The 14851-nt window shown below is 42.9% G+C and overlaps 1 protein-coding gene across 1 annotated transcript in view; it reads left to right on the forward strand.

The window, feature by feature from the left end:
- The first annotated feature begins 8435 nt into the window (after positions 1-8435).
- Positions 8436-14851, forward strand: part of CKMT2 (creatine kinase, mitochondrial 2) — a 28563-nt gene continuing 22147 nt past the window's right edge. The window contains exon 1 of the mRNA XM_014960526.1: positions 8436-8532. The gene's annotated coding sequence lies outside the window, so the exon portion shown is untranslated. The remainder of the gene's footprint in view (positions 8533-14851) is intronic.

Raw genomic sequence — 14851 nt, forward strand, 5'->3', positions numbered from 1 at the left:
GACTGAGCCCGTGATGAGTCACCACGTGGAAGAAAACGTAGATCCGTGGAATTCACAGTGGCAGCAAGTGTGTATCCTGTCCCTTCCTTCCGGCTAGCCCTGTAACACACAAACGCATAGCTTAATAGTGAGAGATGATACTGGGACTGATCACCCCTATTTAAAAGTGAGGAAGAGGTCTCTGTCCTCTCTCTGCTTTCCTCGTTCTTAATACTGGTTATTGTTCTGTAGGATAAAAAGGAACTTAACTATTTAAAGTATTTATTAACTTTAACCATGTTGATTTTTATTTCAGGACATGCTCATTACCCTAAGTTTTCCTTCATAATCATTATTTATTTTAAGCGTTTTACAAAAACATTATTTTATTTGTATTGATATTCACTCATTCCTCCTTTCACTATTATCAGCAACATTAAACTTAGATCTATGATTTAAAATTCTCACCAATAGAGACATTTTTACCCACTTATAATCATAATCGTTATTCATTAAGGGCAAAATCCTTCAGACCTCATTCTGATAATACCTTAGGCTTCTCTGAGAGCTTTTCATAAGTAAGTATTTGGGGATCTGGCTCTCAGCTATTTGCCTGTTACAGTTTTTGCCTCCAAAGGTCAAATGTCTCTGTGTAGGATGCTTTGTGTCCAATACGCTGCTCAACTATAGTTGTTTTGTTGTACCTTTACTTTTGAAATAGTCTCTGAAGTTTTGTTCTTTAGGAGGATAGATGTATGTTTATTTGACAGATGTACCTATATCTAACATGTTACTTAGTGCACAATCCAGATGTTTTTGCATGTATTGTAACTTATCTTTTGACCTGAGGTTATTGCTTTGTATTGTTAGTAAAGCATATCAGGCAGGATGTTGTGCCTATATGCTAATTAAACTTTCTTTTTTTTCCGGAGTTTCAAGGGTCCTTACTGGTATCTGTTGGGGTTTTTTGCCCCCCAGGGGTGAATAATTAAATCTGCTCCTGCTGAATTACTGAGTCTTTTAGAGAAACATGGGAGGGGAAGTGACAAGGGCAAAAATCAGAGAAAGTTCTGGGTCTCTACTGGCAAAGAATGGTTTGAGCTACTGCGTTTTAATCTTTTTTTCACTCATGCTGCATTGCAGCTGCTGTGGACATCAATGGCAATAATGCTGACTTTAACTTGGAACAGAGAATGAAGCCTCCTTCATACACAAATAGAAATGCAGATCCACTGTGAAGTGCATACTTTGCATTTTATATGTAGTTTGCACTTACAACTAAATGAGACACGTAACAGATGAAACTGAAGCAGCCACACAATGCATTCTTCTCCGGCTGAGGAAAACCTCTCCCCATCCACACCTCCATTCCCTTCATAGGGAGTTACAAGTAGGTGGAGTTTAATTAACATTTCAGGAGGTGTTTAAGCACTTCCCATTCCAATAGAATATTTCTCTAGGCATAAGAGAATGAATTATATAAACCAAGTAAGTAACATTGCCCCTAACTTCTTTATCCTGTTGGTTTGGGTTTGGACTTTGGTCTAAACATCCCTAGCCTTCTCTTGGCTGGTGTCCTTCCCTGAACTTAAAGTAGTAGTATAGCTGTATTTTATACCTGAGTAAACACAGAAAACATTTTAGCTTTGTAAGTACAGTGCCTCCCTCTTGTGATACGCAAACAAGTAACACGGAGATAAAATGACTTGCAAATTGAAACAAAAGAGTTTAAGGCTACAAAACCAGGTCTCCAGCTACTGTTATGTGCTTTAATCATTGTTTACTGCTCTCCTTGTAGAAGTGAGTAATTTATTTAAGATAGAAAGATGCCTATTAAATTTCAGGTGGGGTCTTACAAGAGCAGAGTAGAGGGGCAGAATCACCTCCCTCGACCTGCCAGGCACACTTCTTTATATGCAGCCCAGGATACAATTGCCTTTCTGGGCTGCAAGAACACATTGCTAGCTCATGTCAAATTTTGTGTCCAGTAGCATCCCAAAGCCCTGGGCTGATCTCAGTCCATTTCTTCAGTCTGTACTGATATCAGAGAGTGCTCCAGTCCAGGTGCAGAACCTTGCACTTGACTTGATTGAACTTCATTGGGTTTAGAATCGTAGAATCACAGAATCGTAGAATGGTTGGAAGGGACCTTAAAGATTATCGAGTTCCAACCCACCTGCCCTGGGCAGGGACACCTCCCACCAGACCAGGTTGCTCAAAGCCCCATCCAGCCTGGCCTTGGACCCCTCCAGGGATGGGGCATCCACAGCTTCTCTGGGCAACCTGTTCCAGTGTCTCACCACCCTCACAGGAAAGAATTTCTTACTGTCTAAATGTCCCATCTTCCCATTTAAAACCGTTACCCCTCATCCTATCACTACATTCCCTGATAAAGAGTCCCTCCCCATCTCTCCTGTAGCCCCCTTTAGGTACTGCAAGAGCCTGTAAGTTCTCCCCAGAGCCTTCTCTTCTCCAGGCTGAACAACCCCAGCTCGCTGTCTTCATAGCAGAGGTGCTCCATCCCTCTGATCATTTTTGTGTCCCTCTGCTGGACCCATTCCAACAGGTCCCTGTTCTTCCTGTGTTGAGGACTCCAGAGCTGGATGCAGTACTGCAAGTGGGGTCTCATGAAAGCGGATTAGAGGAGCAGAATCACCTCCCTCGACTAGCTGGCCACAGGTCTTTTGATGCAGCCTAGGATGTCTTTCTGGGCTGCCAGCACACATTGCTGGCTCATGTCAGTCTTCTCATCCACCAACACCCCCAAGTCCTACTCAGGGCTGCTCTCCAGCCATTCTCTACCCAACCTCTATTTAGGCCTGAGATTGCCATATTCCATGTGCAGGATCTTGCACTTGGTCTGGTTGAACTTCATGAGGTTCGCATGGGCCCACCTCTCAAGCCTGTCCAGGTCCCTCTGGATGTCATCCATCCCCTCCAGCATATCAACTGTGCCACACAGCTTGGTGTCATCAGCAAACTTGCTGAGGGTGCACTCAATCCCACTGTCTATGTTGCTAACAAAGATTTTAAACAGCGCTGGTCCAGTACCAACCCCTGAGGAATACCACTTGTCACTGGCTTCCACTTGGACATTGAGCTGTTCACCGCAACTGTTTGAGTGCAGCCATCCAGCCACTTGCTTATCCACCAAGTGGTCCATCCATCAGATCCATGACTTTCCAATTTTGAGGCCAGGATGTCACAGAATCACAGAATCAGAATTGTGGTGGTTGGAAGGGACCTCAGAGATCATCGAGTCCAACCACAAAAAAAAACCAAAAACAAAAACAAAACCAACAACAACAAAAAAACACCACACCACCCACCACCTAAACACACAACAACAACCAAACCAAAAAACCATCACCCACCCACTCAGCAACCCACGACAAACCAATAATCTTGGGCACTAGAGCACGCCCTGAAGAAACATGTCTACACGTTTCTTAAATACCTCCAGGGATGGTGACTCCACCACCTCCCTGGGCAGCCCATTCCAATGCCTGATAACCCTTTCAGTAAAGAAATGTTTCCTAATATCTAACCTGAACTTCCCCTGGCGTAACTTGAAGCCATTGCCCCTTGTCCTGACATCTGTAACTTGGGAGAAGAGACCGACCCCCATCTCTCTACAGCCTCCTTTCAGGTACTTGTACAGAGCTATAAGGTCTCCCCTCAGTCTCCTCTTCCCCAGACTGAACAACCCCAGCTCCCTCAGCCTCTCCTCGTAAGACTTGTGCTCCAGACCCCTCACCAGCTTCGTTGCCCTTCTCTGGACCTGCTCCAGCACCTCAATGTCCTTCTTGTGGTAGGGGGCCCAAAACTGGACACAGGTGTCATGTGGGATGGTGTCAAACACTTTGCATAAGTCCACATAGATGGTGATTATTGTTTAAGAAGTGTTTAGCAGGAGGGAAGCTGTTTTCTAGTTGTTGGTATGTTGCAAGAAAGCTACTAAATACTCTGTAAAATTATGTACTCACTGAAAGGATTAAATCTCCAAGGACACCTGACAGCACACAAGCCTTTTTAGTCTTAATGGTGAAGAAACAGGGGGAAGCTAGCTGTTACAGGCTGTTCAAAGTCCTCAACTCTGTGAAGAAAAAACTGGAATTGGTCTTGACTAATCGTGCAAAAATATGAATGAGAATTGTGAAGACTGAACTATGCCTTGAAAAGTTATATTCTAATGTTCTGTCCCTATCTGTGTACAGCCTAGAAGAAGGAAAATTTGAGAAAAGTAGATTTTTGCTTGACATTTCCAGTTTCAAAGAGCATTTCCAGTTTCAAAGTGGAACAATCACTGCTGTGCATTCCAGTTCCATGACTGCTGGAGCCAACCCTGTACATGTGGGTTGGTAAGGGTAGTAGCAGAAGCCATTTCAAGTTTGTTTTCCTAGAGGCAGCAATTCCACTGTGTAAGCCTCTTTGACTCCTCATGCTCATGGTGTGCACATGTCTAAATGGATGGGTCAGAAAAAGAGCAATAATTATTACTTATCTAATAATTGGGCTTGGGTTCTCTCCCACTACTCTTCCTAGAGGCTCTTCATATACACAGATTGGAGACAGCATGTATAAATCATGTCTGCATCCTAGATATGTGTCACATAAATCAAAAGTAGTAACTTTTCCAGCCAGAGAAGACACAAAGTCCTATCAATGCTTTCTATTCTGCTCTAAATTACATATTTTATTTATTCCACTTCATTTACTAAATGAAGTTAAAATTTCATCTCCAATGGGAGAGTCATCTGAAGAAAAGCACCTTTTTCCTTCTCTAACCATGCCTGCTGAGATTTCCATGACAGAAAATGCTGGATCACCATGGTGGAAAGAGGTAAGATGTCCAGGGTTCAACGTATCTGAATATGTTTGTTGGCTGTCTTTCCCAAGTCGTTACTGTTTTGAATTCCCTGACAATCACAATCTCAGAACTGATTTATTTCGCCATTTAGGTAATTTTAAATTAACCGCTGCATTTTCAGAACTGTTTTAGGAGAGGAATAAGAATCCCACCTGTGGAAAGGCTAGTGTTAGAGATCCAGATCCATAGTTGGGGTGTGTTTTGAGGAGAAAGCAACGCTGGACTGTGAGCCTGCATCTCAGCAGTGGCTGGTCCTACAGCAGCAGCAGCAGAACAGAATGAATACCCTCTGCTAGGTTCAAGAGCAGACAATGTCAAAGTCCCCTCTTGTAAAGCAATAATTTTTGTAATTGTGTTCTCAACATATAGCCTTGAGAGAAAACAGCATTCCAGTGATACACCAATTCTCTTATTTTTTTTTAATCATTTTTTATATGAGACAAAAGCTTTGCCAATATGTCATGCAAGAGCAACTTTTCACAGGGCTGAAATTGTCTGAAACAGAATTATCGCCCCTTTCACATGCATGACCTACACTGGACGATTCCTACCTTTGGTCTTGCTGCCCTAATTAAAAACATATGCATTGTGATACTCTGCAATGCAGCCTGAAACACAGCTGGAAAAAATTCCGTGATCACTTCTTAGGCAATTGTGCTCAAGGCCACAAGGTTCTGTTGTAGGGATTTTGGATATTCCTGCTTTTCCAAAGGGTCAATTCCATTTTTAGGAAAAACCTTTTCTCCTCCCTTTGGCCAGAAAACACACTGCTAATTATAGAGAACCTTTCCTACAGTATGTGGTGGACGTCCTGTGAAGAGCAACTTCAATAACTAAAAATAACTGGGATTATTTTTAACAGGTTGGTTGGATCTAGTTGAGCTCTTTATTTAGTAGACGTGCATTAGCACCTTAAGGTGCCTTTCTTTGGAGTAATCGTAACTGTAGGAGGACCGTTCTGTGCCTGCTTGTGCACTTGGTCATGGTGAATTTATGCCCATGCTCTAGCACCAAGTACTTGCTTCAAATCCATCAACTTCAGCGGAATGTAAGTGGTTGAGTGCCACCTCAAAATGAAAAGTTTTTGCAGTTTGAGATCTCAGTGACTGCATATACTCTGTGTAAATGGATATTGAACATCCAGAGACACAGGGAGACCTCAGCAAGAGGCCTGGTAACCATTAAGTAAACAATTCTATTTATTCCCAAGAAGGTATACTTCACTGTATTATTCTGTCTTTAAGAATCTCAAACTTAAAGACCCATCGAAAGTGAATTGCACTGGGGAAAACCAACTGCTATAGCTTATAAGGATATTTTATGTAGTGGCTCTTTGCAGCTGTACAACAGCAAGAGTTCTGACTCCAACAGCAGGAGAGCTAGTGATTAGTGTCCTTCAAGCTCTTCAGAACAAGTACAGTATCTTCTAATTCCTAATTTGCTACATATACTAACAATAGCTAGGCTTATAATTTCTGTCCTGATTCCTTTTGGAACAGGCTGCCCAGGGAGGTGGTGGAGTCACCATCCCTGGCTGTGTTTAAGGGCCATTTAGATGCAGTGCTAAAGGACATGTTGTAGGGGATAACTTTGTAGAGTAGGGTAGATGGTTGGACTCGATGATCCCAAGGGTCTCTTCCAACCTAGGCGATTCTATGATTCTATATTGAAATTTTATTTTACAGACAGTTTCCTTGAAAGAACTGTGCTAATCAGAAAAGCCTTCCCATAAAACAAAATTACCTTTGTCTGGTCAATATAAGTAACTTCTCTGTTCAGCAGCTTCCACAACAAACTCCAACAGGACACAAATTATTCTTGAATTTCAGCTGAACTCCCCCTGCAGGGACAGATGGCATTAATATGAATAGCAATTGAATTAACACTCAGCTGTGGCTACCTGCTTGGCACAAGCAATGAAACCAAGACAGCATTTTAATTGGGCGAGTTCACATAAATATTTAGGTTAGATAGAGATGAAAACGGGGCATTACTTATGGATGGATTTTAGCATCCCAACTGTTTCTGTAACTGAGTTCTTCACAAAATAGACCAAAGAACAGTAGTGAGACCAAGCTATTTTTTAAGTATTAATGATATATTTTTCAGAAATCATAAGGGAGCTTGCTAAGGCTGTTTGCCAGATGTTTGCAAAGTTAGCTAACAGGCTGAGTTTTGTTTGCATTTTCTGCCCTTCCTGAGCTTAAACATCTGCTTAAGCCAGGAAGGCGCTTTGGCTCATGGTACCACCTACTTCCAGGTGAAGGCCTTTGTCTTTTCACGGGCTTTATGAAAAAGGCTGCCTTTAGTCAAAAATTTAAAATGAGGTTGAGGCCTCAGTTGTGAGCTGCTGCAATGGAGCGTGGGGACTGCATTGCTGACAAAGAGATGACATGAAATGCAGGCTGTGGGGCCTTACAGGTTACACCAAGAGACGTGGCACCGCCACAGAGGAGCTCTCACCAAGTACAAAAGGAAAAGCTGGTTTGTATTTTCTTTGCCAGTTCCTGCACAGAGGCAGGTTTGTTGTGCTCACGTTTCTGTTCTCATGTTTCCCCAAAAGCTCCTCAATTGGATTATTTCTTTTCTATCAATACCAGAAAACATAGTGTTGGGTTGATAAAAAGCAGGTGTGGTAAAGAGGGGCTGCTTCAAATACTTGGTAGGCCAGACGCATTAATCTGGAGTGGCTGTTTTGTTTTTAATTATAGTGGGCACACATGGTTCTCATTAATCAACACAAGTCATGATATTTTGGGGGAGAGAGGTCTATGTTTTGTAAAGTTTCAAAAATCCGATATTTGGGTTTAGGAAATTGCTATGTATAATTCAAGGAATATTAGATGTAGAGAGGAAAAAGCATTTTAAAGTCTTGGATTTTTAAAAGCTGCACAATATTGGTCTCTGTGTTCCTCTGTCAGCCTCAATAAATGTTCAGCTTCAGGTGGGAGCAGAGCTAGGTGGACGAAATTGATTATTCCCTTTTGCTTTCCCAGCCATCACGTGTTATTTCTTCCAGCACTTTACCACTAGGTAGCTATAGCAATTCTAAATAGGAGGCTTCAGGTAACCTCCTTTTGCACTTCATGTTTCTGGAGCCCCCTGCCTTGCAAAGAGTCAAGAACTAATGTGGAGAATTAAAAAGTAATGGTGGGGTTGAAATGCCCCCAGCAACCTCGGGGGTCCCGTTCCCTGCTCTGACCCCTTTCCACCCGGGATGCCTGCAGGTGGATTTATCCCTCTCTTGGTGTCTCTCAGGAGTTGTTCGAGCAGACAGAAGCTCCTCTTGACCTTTCTCTCTTGGCTGTCACTAAATGGGCCCTTGGGGGTGAAGCAGCGGAGGTGCCTCTCGTTGCGAGTTAAGCATCTGGCCAACCATTTGCTGACGTGAACTCTTTTTCCCCTTCAAGAAGTGTTTTTAAAGATGATGGTGCTGCCACCCAACTGCTGCCTGCCCCCCTCCATCCCACTTACATCCCCAAGGGCACCCGTGTGAGAGCAAATGTCATTCACGTAACCCAGTGACATAGGATTGGCCACGGCAGCAATTATTCTCATTTCCATCACCTCCTTTTCCCCCCTCTCATATTACCAGGGCTCCTGTCAGCGCACCGACTCGTTAGTCCCTTCACACTCTGGGCTCGCTGCAGGCAGCAGGACGTCTCTCTACCTTCAGCTTCAAGGTCAGTTTAACTGCCTATATTGCTTTTCTAGCCTCAAACGGTAGCGTTTCAAATGCGAGGGTTATTAAAAATGAATTCAAAGGCACCGCAGGATGTGGCGTAATTTGGTTATAATTTATTGATTCGCATAACTACTCGGTGCAGGAAAATATGTGTCAGCCCACTGTGCAGCTGCTTCGAATGCTGACCCTTAAGTAACAGTTCAAGTAAGGGGAAAATAAATTCCTTTGTAGATGCATAACAAGTTCAGAGAAAACAACTTTAATTCAACAAGTTTTTTGTGACTTCGATTGTAGCTCTCTGCATTGTGGAGATGAGGGGTTTATACTGTGAAATAATGTCAGATTGATTCAGAAGGGCAAGAACTCCCTGCCCCTTGGTTGGGCTTTGGGGGGAGAATTTGAGCTTCTGAGTCTCACCAGGTTGGGTCTGACCAGCCAGATCTCCAGCTGATAGAAATCAAAAATCATGTTGTTATTAAGGGGCAGTTACTAAGAGGTAGCTGTCTACTTATGAAGAGTCACGGTCTTTTTCCTGTCTTCTCTATTCGTATGAATCTATTCATAGATTTAGAGTTTGGATATTGTTTTCTCCAAATTATTTAGATTTTTACAACCATTCGCTGACCTCTGATGTTACAAGGAGAAAGACACTGAAATGTAGTTGATTTTTTGTAGAGATATTCCGTGCTGTGATTAAGGCACAGTTAGAAGGATGTCTGCAAGGCATCGTTTCTGCACTCCACAGACTGTATCCTAAACCCAGGCTAGTCCAAAAGGTTTGAGTCTTGCTCGGGGTGAGCTACAAAAAACTGAAAAAACCCATCGATACTGCTTAATGTGATTTAATGTTTTAATTTATGTCTTATCATCTGAACCTGTTGAGTGACACAGCAAACCAAGAGCAATGTAAACTCTTTCCTGGTCATCTAAATATGGTCTCTCATGCATGGAGTTACTTGTGACATTTATTTCAGATGGTTCCTAAGGCGCCAGCAACTTCCATAGACGGGCAGAGAAAACTTTCCACTGGCATCTGTAGGCTTTAGCACAAGCTAAGGATGGCTCAAAGGACTTACTTCTCAAATATAAAAGACTGGCCTCCTCCTCCCTCCACCACGTGAGAGTTCAGCTCACTGCAGTGACACCATGAGCTGAACGGCTTAGCAGTTTAAGACGTCCGTGTACGTTATCTGTGGTTATAAGCCTGGGTGAACTTTAGCTATGACTCTGCCATTCCTCAAAAATGTCGCTCAGGATCACATGGTGTGGCAATTAATACCACCCATGACACAGTTCAAATATTTAATCTCATTCTATTTCTAGAAATGTCACTGTAACCCCTGTACCTTCCTTCCCTTCTTGGCTAGCAGCACATGTGCTGTCTAGTGTGAAATATAGGGTAACTGATACCTGTGATCAAATACATTAATAGAAAAAAAAATGGAGCCGACAACTTCCTCTTTAAAAGTAGTTCCAGAAAGTGAAGAATCAAGAGCTAGAGCATTATTTCTTAAAATATTAAAAGTATAGTGAAGTTCGCCAGCCCCTTAAAGGGTGAAGAGATTGTGCACTTCTGATGATGCACTCTCCTCTGCAGTTCTCAGAGAGGGCTGCAGCATCACCACCTGTGTGCCATGGGGCACAGCCAAGGCAGTCTCAGCATGGTGGTAGATGTGAATCAAACACCCTGGAGACCCTCTGTAGCCTCTGGCCAGAGCAGCAAGGGGAGTTTTGCTATGTCAAAGCTTTCTTCAGTTGTTGATATGAAAGAAGGACTTTTTCAGTGTTGGTGAGGGATCTGCTGGATGTATTTCCTCTGGAGAAAGCTTTCACCTTTAACAGAGGCTTTAACCTCTGTGTATTGTGAATAAGAGGGAAAACTGGTTTAAGGCACTGGAATAGGCATTCTCCAACTTTTTTTCATCCTGGGGTTCAAACTGTGGTTACAAACAGCCCCTCCACCTTAAATGATACTTGCAATCCTTTGGGCTGTTTCTCAGCCAGCACCAGATTTGCAGTAGTGGCTTCTCCTAAGTCTTGTTCTTGGCTTTTGTCTCCGACTTCTGTGCATGATAGGCGACACATATAAATTAAAATACACTTTTAAAACCAAAATGCACCCCTGGCAGGATATTAATATCCTGAAGGCTGGTTGGAGGTAGCTGAGCATGCCGTGGGGGAGAGCAGAGAGATAAAAGCTATGACCTCTAAGATCATGACCTTTCAGACAGGTTTTGCTGATTCACTGGCCATAAATCATATGGGAATACTGCTTTGGAGAATCAAGGCCAATTTGACTCTGAATTTGCTTACCCTTTATGGTGCTGATGTGGTGAGAGGATGGGAGTGAAGAAACCTTGTTTTTTCAGACACTTAATGCTACACAGTGCACAGCTCAGTGGCTGGTACTTCAGGTCAGTGTCGCATTTACTCCCCCCACAATTAACCACTGCAGGCATTGATCCACGAGGTGGCTTGCAAGGAATTAATTGAAACTTCACTGTAGGGGGGAAGCTGGTGTGTGGAGGGTACACAACAACCATTTCTGAGCCAATTGCTCTGGGTTTCTTCTCTCCTCTACAACAGTGGTTTTGCTTTCCCCAAGCAACAGCACAAGTACAAATGACCTTGGAAATAAATTTACAGGCTATGTTCCCAGTGACAAATTCCACTCTCAGAGATACTGAGCTGTGCTCCCTGCCCTGCCCTTGGGCCAAAGGCATGTGCAACCCTGGAGGCACACAAAGAACATCTTAACAAGTTATCATGAGGCAAAGCCAGTATCCAAAGTATGAGCAGACTGACATAATAAGGGGAAAATGTGCAAGGCAAGTATTCCAAGGATTTTGTAAAGCATTTGTCAGATTCAAATACCAGGAACCATCAAGGTGTCTTGCAGCACACTTGACCAAGAAGGAAAAAACCAAAACCTTCCCTGTAGAAAACCTGCCTGATGGTGGGTGCCAGCTGAGATGTGTCTCTTGCCCTCCACCTTCAGCAGTGAAAGGATGCCCAGCTGCGGGCACTGCTGAAACCCATGCTATCTGGGAAGGAAAGGAAGACACAACGTGTTGCATGCAAGTGGCAGTAGAGCAGATGAGGCCTGACCGTGAGGAAAAGCAGGAGATAAATGACTTGGATAGGATGGCTGCATGAGAGCCAGCAAGCTTGGCACTCATGTTGGAGAGCCGGCGAGCCAAACCCGGGTGACGCCATGTGCAGCAGAAGCAGGTGCACCATCCCCTTTACAGCACTGCCTGGCACCCCTGTGCTCCTGAGGCCCCACTCTTTGTATTTCTGCCATCTGCTATGGGACTTGAGAAGCTCAAGCTCTCCTCTCTCTCATACTCCCTGCCTGCTCTGCTCGCCATCGGCCTGCAGCGAGCTCAGCGATGTCCTACTCCGTGGACCGGAGCTGTTGGACTCCAACCTATGTTTCTCCACTGCAAAGTACCAGTTCTCACTTAACTCACCTCTGTCTCCTGATGTCTCAGCTTCTGCTGAGCTGCAGGCAGAATATATCTGGTGCTCCAGCTTTGTCACAGCCTTACACTGAAACAGTTCAGTTTCTCTGAATATTTCTTACCCATGTGCTGAAATCCTCACACCACCAAATTAGCAAGGCAGAAGCTGTCTAAGTGTGCCTATCCATTACACTTTGGAAAAACAGTCTTATTACTCTCAGAGTGTTTATTATCTGAGTGACACATGCTTGAGGTCTCATGCCATAAATCCTAAAAATCTCACTAAAATCTATAAAATAAAATTATTAAGCTTATTACCTCAAAAAAAGTGTTGTGTCCAATACCATGGAAATTACAGCTTGTTTGGACAACTGGAGAAGAGATGGTCACAGAACTAGAAACCAGTGTAGGTTTAGATGCAGTTAATTCTGTCTTAAGTGTTACTAAAATAAAGTCCAAATGCACATGCAGCTTGTTTTGCAGAAAGACCTTGGGACTTGTGCAAGGTTGGTGCAGTTATAAACCATTTAGTGGAGAAAATTTTTAAAGTAGAAAATCATAAATGACTATTGGGAACCACTTAAGAATATTTTTTCAGTTACCTTCAGAATCCCACACCAGAGGAGAAAACTTCTCTGCTCATTTGGAAGCATTCCAGCTTAAAGGGAAAGTGAAAGTAATAGTTAAAAAAAAATAAATTGATGGGACTGATGGAGACCCAAGTTAACCATTTTCCTGCTATGGTACACAACCCCATTGCATAATATTACTTGGAAATGTATCCGTGTCCATACCAGAGATAGTTTCCTGGCCACTCCGGACCACAGACATCACCCCCTGCCCTGAACAGTCCCCTGTTCAGGGAACTGTGTGACTCCCAAATGACCTTGGCAGGCAACGACCCCAGCATGCAATTCTGGTGAACTGCTGCGGTCCCAAGGGGCTGGTCCGATTTCCGATTGCAAAAGCCATTTAGGAGACGTGGAGATGCTCTGCTGCTTCTGTTTTGGAGACCTGGTACAACCATCAGTGGAATGACAGGACCATTCTGGCCTCAGGAGTCTGCTGGGGATGAAACAAAATGGGAGAAGTTCAGGGAAGAACTAAAGAGTGATTAATAAAATTTGAAAACACGATCAAAATCTGATGGAGAGACATAAAAAGTGCTAGTTATTAAGTAGTTACACGTGGAACAAATAATGAGTAAAAATTTCTACAACAAACTGATAAAGGTAATAACGAAGGCCAGTGGGTCAAACTGAAGGCAAATAAGTTCAGGTCAAAAATAAGATAAACATTTTATTTCTTTTTTTTTAATTCGGGTTGATCAAGCCTTGGAACTCCTTTATCTTGTCTGGACCATGCTCTCTCTAGGTAGTTTGAAACGGAAAATGGATGCTTTCTTAATGCAGGTATTTTCCTTTCAAAACACCTGATTGGCAGAGGCAAGCACCGATTCCTTTTCAAGCATTAAAACTGATAACTACAAAAGTCCTTCTGATCTTGAAAAATTAACCTTTCTCGTCCTCAGCTGTGCCTCAGCAGCAATATAGGAATCTATGAGAAAATAGATTTGCTATCATCCTGAGCAGAAGGGAAGACTCTTAAGAAACACCTACAACAGAAAAGTGTGCACTTCTGGTTTTTTAGGCTGTTCAGTAGTTAAATTTCCCTGATGAAAATTAAACCCTTACAGTGGAGGCCTAATGATAGTCTGCAGTGAAACCTGAATCACAGCATGGTATTTCTGGTAAAGTGTTCTTAGAAAAACCTTATGCCTTTAACGACACCTTTGGCTGGAATAATTATGTTTCTCTGAATCCACAGAGGTGGTGATGGTGCAAACATACTGTTAGGGCAGGTTGACGTTTTCTGTGGGGAAGAACACAGCTGAAGCTGTTAATGATTTGAGGTCAGATTTAACAAATAGCTTTGATGAGAATTTTTTTTTTGTTGTTTGAGATCATTCCGTTTAGACTCTTTCAGAATGGATCGTTTCAAAATGCTTGTTTTGAAGCAATGCATTACTTAGAAATCATGCTATTTTTACCAGGAAGAAAGAAACGAAAACCGAAACAGTCTTGTTTCCTGTCAAATAAAGTGCCTTGTTCATTATGTACCCTAATTATGGAAAAACTTTGTTTGCTGAACTTGTGCAACAGTTTTTAGTGCAAGTCTGCTTGTGCTATTTTGACTGTATGTGGACTACCTGTGCAAGGCGTAACATGGACTCAGCTTATGCTGCAGTATTATATGCATTTATATTCTGATCTATAGCCCACCCTTGTGGCAAGAGCTGTTTATTGAGTTAGGAGTTACACCATTTTGATAAAAAAACGGATTACAGTCACCTTTCCACAGCAGTCCAGATGATGTTTTCCTTCTCATAAGAAATTCTAACTCTCATGTTCCCCTCGACCCTTTGCATTTGACAGTCACAAATGATGGTCCCTGCGATGGCAATGCCACGCTGCTGTCAGAAGTCCTACCTAAGGAGCAGAAGATCAGGCCAGCTGTCGTCTTCCAGCTCCTGCAGGCAGCAGCCACGTGACGCTATGACTGATGCTTGTCAGGTCACCTTCTCTGCAGGAGTGACTGGGTTTAAAAAGCTGAGGCACTTACTGGTAAAGACAGAAACTGAACTTCTGCTTACAGAACTGTAAAGTTTGGGGAAGGAAATGTTAGGTTGAGGAGTGCTGGGCTTAAACTGTAATGAGGGATGTGTAGTTAGACATTAGTTTTTGGAAAAAAAAAAAAAAAAAAGCCTCTTACTCAGATTTTTCTTTTTCTTTTTTTTTTTTTTTAGGTAGTTAACGTACTCAGCCTGGGGCATCTCCAGTGTTGGGGGCTTTT

Source organism: Calidris pugnax, unplaced genomic scaffold (genome assembly GCF_001431845.1).
Source record: "Calidris pugnax isolate Ruff unplaced genomic scaffold, ASM143184v1 scaffold326, whole genome shotgun sequence".
Classification (NCBI taxonomy): domain Eukaryota; kingdom Metazoa; phylum Chordata; class Aves; order Charadriiformes; family Scolopacidae; genus Calidris; species Calidris pugnax.